The sequence below is a fragment of the Cavia porcellus genome, unplaced genomic scaffold (assembly GCF_034190915.1).
Source record: "Cavia porcellus strain 051 isolate PalLab524CR breed Dunkin Hartley unplaced genomic scaffold, mCavPor4.1 scaffold_14, whole genome shotgun sequence".
Lineage (NCBI taxonomy): Eukaryota > Metazoa > Chordata > Mammalia > Rodentia > Caviidae > Cavia > Cavia porcellus.
The window spans coordinates 8305714-8311885 of NW_026947497.1; positions in this window are offsets into that span (position 1 = coordinate 8305714).

The following is a 6172-nucleotide window of genomic DNA, read 5'->3' on the forward strand; positions in this document are numbered from 1 at the left end:
CAGAGTCTGGCATTGGCGGCCACCGGCGGGTCTGTGTGTCCCCACCAACCACCGCCCAGTGCAGCCTGCAGAGAAGCAGCTGGCTCGCAGTGGGAGCGGTGTGCCAGGGCGTCGGGTGTCCATGAATAATTCCACAGCCGGCCCTGGGCGTGGTGGCACTGCGCGCCATCCCAGTGCTCAAGAGGCTGAGGCAGGAGGGCCCCGTGAGTTTGAGGCCGACCTGGGCTATAGCGAGTTCAAACCCAGCCTGAACTGCCTAGTGAGACCCTGTCTCAAAAACAAGCAAGCAAAATTCCATGGCTAACGTCTACCACGTTCTTGTGGCTTGCCTAGTAGAGTCTTTTTTTTGGTACCGGGCATTGAACTCTGGATCTCGAGTTTGCCAAGCAGGCACTTATGCCTGCTGAGCTGAACCCGCGGCCCCTAGTGGAGTCTTTGAGAGGTCCGTTTGCACCTCCCGGCTCTCTGTGGTCTAGGTGGACTTGGGCTCACCTTGTGGCTCCCAACCTCTGCAGTCACTGTGGTGACACAGATCACATCTGCAGGGCTGCCATGGACGCGGAGAATCCCCTTTGCTGCAGCCCTCAGTGCTGAGCGGCCCACAGGCCCGGGGGGCCTGCTCCTCCGTGGTGTCCAGACCTAGAGCGGGGTCCAGGCGAGGAGCAGGCTCCCCATCTCCGTCTGAGGAGGGGCAGCGGGGAAAGCCTGATTGATAACCTGCAGGGAACCTGTCTCCTGAGGGGCGGTTTGTGTAAGGTAATGCTCGCTCGGCAGGGCGGGGATACAATTTCATTTTCTTTTTATTTTTTTTTTAATTTTATTTAAAGAGAAAAAAAGGGTAGAAATAATAAAGATATCAAAAAAATTAACAGTAAGAAATCACTTATTAATAAATTACATATTGTCATCTTAGAACTAGTTGTTTAAGTTACAAAATTATAACATAAAAAGTGGACATTCAAACAGTGAGACTGCAAACAGTTCTGTGCAATGATCTAAAAAATCTTAGTAATATGGTCATCTATCATACACACTGAAACATACATGCAGTTACATCCTTTAGAGCCCTTTCTTATCTTCTCTTTTTTTTTATTTTATTTAAGAGGAAAAAGAGAAAAACACAAAACAAAACAAAGCGGTGTAAGGGTACACGTAATACAGAACTACAAAATAAAAAAATAACAGTAAGAAATCACCTGTTAATAGATTACATATTATCATCTTGAAAATAGTTGCTCAAATCACAGTATCAAAGAATACAAAGTGGACATTCAAACAGGGAGACTGCAAACAGCTGTGTTCAATGATCCAAAAACATTGATATAGTCAGCTATTTAACACCCCTAAACACACTTGCTGTTATATCCGTTAGAGCTCTTTTTTTTCCCCTCTTTTTTTACAACAAAATTTACACATTTTGGATTTTATTACTCCTTAGTTCTTATTACTTTTTTGGGGGGGAGAGAATACAGTCAAATATGGCATAACAAAGCTGTCAGTCAAAACCAAGGATAGACATAGCACATGGTGTAGAACAGAGTACAAGGTTATCAACAATGGTTATCAACGTTGTCTCTTGTTTCCTTAAAAAGAATTGTCTATCTCATTAGGTATTACAACATTGAACAAAACAGTAGAGAACAAGACCAATAAAACTTAGGCATTGTAAACATTATAGGACCTCCAAAGGAGACAATAGTCAAACCAGAATGGGCATCTTAGTGAATCTTATTGCCTTCAAAGTAGTTGCCTATGTCTTCAAACTTGATACTATCATATAGAATGGAACAGAGTCTAATCAGTCAAAACAAGATCTTGGGAGTATTACAGGACTTCAAAACAAGTTAATAGGAAATCAAAAAGAGTTACTATTATATATCCTAATTTTTAAAATTTTTTCCCTTAATTAAGACAAACATAAGAAATAACTAAATAATTTTTTTAAAGAATAAGGGGGAGATTGAGATGAAACAGGACATAACAATATAACAATAGAGGTCAAAGCATGACTGTTTCAGCAACCTAGTGCTTCACCACCATATAACCTGACTTAATAGTAGTTACCATAGTGTCTGTCTTTTTCCTTGAAATATTTGGATAAAACTTCATATACTCTAGCTTCAAATATTTCCATATCAAGAAGCCCAGAATAAAGCCTTTCTAATTAATGAGTGAAAACTTTATAAGGCTTCAAGGCCACATTATGGGGAATCATGATTACCACATATTTTTATATATTTGAATCATTACTTACATTAGGGAAACTATTCGGTATTCACACATGCGAGATTGATTTATTTCACTTATGAGTATGGTCTCAAGCTGCGCCCATTTATTGATAAATATCTCAATGTGATCCTTCTTTATAGCTGAATAATACTCCATTGTATAGAAATACCACAACTTTTTTATCCATTCCTCAGTTGATGGACACTTGGGTTGTTTCCAAGATCTGACGATTACAAATTGTGCTGCTAGAAACATAGGTGCACATATATCACTGTGGTATGATGCTTTCAGTTCTTCTGGGAATATGCCTAGAAGTGGAATAGCTGGAACAAATGGGATTTCCAATCCCAACTTTTTGAGAAATCTCCAGACAGACCTCCACAAAGGCTGTACCAGTCTACACTCCCACCAGCAGTGCAGGAGAGTTCCTTTTTCCTCACAGCCTCTTCAGCATTTGTTGTTGTTTTTCTTGATCCTGGCCATTCTTTCAGGAGTGAGATGGTATCTCAGTGTGGTTTTAATTTGCATTTCTGTAATGACCAATGATGATGAGCATTTTTTCATGTATTTATTTGTCATTTGCATTTCTTCATCTGAGAATTGCGTATTCATCTCAGATGCCCATTTTTTGATTGGATCTTTGAATTTTGGGGGTCTAAGTTTTTTTTAATTCTTTATATGTTTTAGACAAGAGTCCCTTGTCTGAGAGAGAGTTCACTAAAATCTTTTCCCAGTTTGTGGGTTTTCTTTTCACTATGCTGGAGATTTCTTTTGACATGCAGAAACTTTTTAATAAGAAGTGGTCCCAGTTATTGATTCTGGGAAGTATTTCCTGTGCGGTTTGAGTCCTGTTCATGAATTCTTTACCTACTCCTATGTCTCCAAGGTTTCTACCTAATTTGTCTTCCAATAGATTTAGTGTTTCTGTTTTAATATTCAGATCTTTGACCCATTTAGATTTTAATTTAGTACATGGTGATAGACATGGGTCTAGCTTTAGTTTTCGGCAAATGGAGAGCCAGTTTTTCCAGCACCATTTATTAAAGAGACTGTCGTTCTTCCAGTGAACCTGCTTGGCTCCTTTATCAAAGATAAGGTGGTTGAGTGTGTTTGCAGTTGTGGTTGTATCTTCTAATCTATTCCATTGATCTTCGGTTCTGTTTTGATTCCAATACCATGTTGATTTTACTACTGTTGCTTTGTAGTATAACTTCAAGTCAGGGATTGTGATGCCTCCTGCTTTGTCTTTGCTGCTTAGAATTGCCTTTGTGATTCTAGGTCTCTTCTGGTTCCAGATGAAATTTAGGAGTGATTTCTCTAGATCTATAAGGTATGTTGATGGTATTTCTATTGGGATTGCATTGAATCTGTATAACAGTTTTGGGAGAATGGCCATTTTCACAATGTTTGTTCTTCCTATCCATGAGCAAGGGATGTCTTTCCATTTTCTGAGATCATCTTCAATGTCCTTTTTCAGTGTATTATAATTTTCACTGTATAAGTCTTTCACTTCTTTTGTAAGAGTAATTCCTAAATATTTCATTTTTTTGGTTGCTAATGTGAATAGTCCAGTTTCTCTTATTTCCCTCTCTGTGATTTTGTTGTTCGTGTATAGGAATGCTATTGATTTTTGAGTATTGATTTTGTATCCAGCCACATTACTGAATTTATTTATTGTATCTAAGAGTCTTTCAATGGAGTTTAGGGGGTTTTCTATGTAGAGTATCATGTCATCTGCAAACAATGATAATTTAACTTCTTCTTTTCCTATCTTTACCCCTTTTATTTCTCTTTCTTGCCTAGTTGCTCTGGCTAGTACTTCCAGTACTATATTAAATAGGAGTGGTGATAAAGGACATCCTTGTCTTGTGCCCGATTTTAAAGTAAAGGCTTTCAATTTTTGGCCATTTAGTATGATGCTGGCTGTTGGTTTGTCATAAATGGCCTTTATTATATTGAGATAAAGACCATTTATTCCAATTTTCTGTAAAGTTCTTATCATGAATAAGTGTTGGACCTTATCGAAGGCTTTTTCTGCATCTATAGAAATGATCATGTGATTCTTATTTTTGGCTTTATTGGTATGGTAGATTACATTTATTGATTTGCGTATGTTGAACCATCCTTGCATTCCTGGGATGAATCCCACTTGGTCATGGTGTATAATCTTCTTGATGATTTGCTGGATCCTATTTGCCAATATTTTATTGAGGATTTTTGCATCTGTGTTCATTAGGGAGATCGGTCTATAGTTCTCTTTTATAGTTGGGTCTTTCTCAGGTTTTGGTACTAGAGTAATATTTGCTTCCAGGAATGACTTAGGAAGGATTGCTTCCCTTTCAATTTCATTGAATAGTTTGAGGAGTGTTGGCATTAGGTCTTCTTTGTATTTCTTGTAGAATTCTGCAGTGAATCCATCTGGGCCTGGGCTCTTCTTGGTGGGTAAGGACTTAATTACATTTTCAATTTCATTAGCAGAGATTGGGTTATTCAACAGTTTTACATCCTCTTGATCTAGCTTTGGTACTTCATATGCTTCTAAGAATCTGTCTATTTCTTCTGTGTTATCAAACTTTTGAGAGTAGAGGTTTTCGAAATAGGTGTTGATGATCTTCTGTATTTCTATTGGGTCTGTAGTGATTTCTCCTTTTTCATTTCTTATTGCATGAATTTGGAGCTTTTTCTTCCCTTTTTTTAAACAAGGTTGGCTAGGGGCTTATCAATTTTATTTATTCTTTCAAAGAACCAACTCTTTGATTCGTTGATTCTTTGGATTGTTTTCTTAGTCTCTATTGCATTGATTTGTGCTCTGATTTTTATAATTTCCTCTCTTCTTTTGGCTTTGGGCTTGACTTGCTCTTCTTTTTCTAGCTGTTTGAGGTGTAGCATCAAGTTATTTATTTGTATTCGTTCTGTTTTCCTGATGTGGGAACTCAGTGCAATAAATTTTCCTCTCAGTATGGCTTTCATTGCATCCCACACATTCCGGTAAGTTATATCTGCATTTTCATTTTGTTTTAGATATTGTTTAATTTCTTCTTTAATTTCTTCTGTGACCCACTGATTACACAAGAGTGTGTTATTCAGTTTCCATGTGTTTGCGGGATTTTTGCAGTATCTTTTATCATTAATTTCTAATTTCAAAGCGCTATGATCTGATAACATGCAAGGGATGATTTCAACTCTTTTGCATTTGCTTAAATATGTTCTGTGAGCTAATATATGGTCTATTTTAGAAAATGATCCATGTGCTGCTGAGAAGAATGTGTATTCTGATGTTGTTGGGTGGAACATTCTGTATATGTCTATCAAACCCATTTGTTCACAGGTGTGATTCAGTTCTGTTATTTCTTTGCTCATTTTCTGTCTGGTTGATCTGTCCCTTGGTGTCAATGGTGTATTAAGGTCTCCTGTTACAATTGTGTTACTGATAATTTGAGTTTTCATTTCTGTTAATAATTGTTTTATATAACTGGGTGCTCTGGAGTTTGGTGCGTATATATTTAAGATAGTTATCTCTTCCTCTTGGAGTTTTCCCCTTACGAGTATGTAGTGACCTTCTTTGTCCTTTATGGTCATTGTTGGTTAAAAGTTCACGTTGTCTGCAAACAGAATGGCTACTCCTGCCTTTTTTTGGATTCCTGCTGCATGAAGAATTGTTTTCCATCCTTTGACTTTCAGTCTGTGAGTATCCTTCTGGGTTAGATGGGTTTCCTGTAAACAGCATATGGTTGGATTTTGTTTCTTGATCCATTCTGCTAGTCTGTTTCTTTTGATTGGTGCATTGAGACCATTTACATTAATGGTTATTACTGTTAAATGCTGGTTAATTGTAGGAATGTTATCTCTCTGCTGTTGCATCTTTATCTTTCTGTTCTGTTTAATTATTTGCTTTGCTTAGTGGTTTTTTCCTTTGTGTATCTAAACTGTCTTTCAATATTTT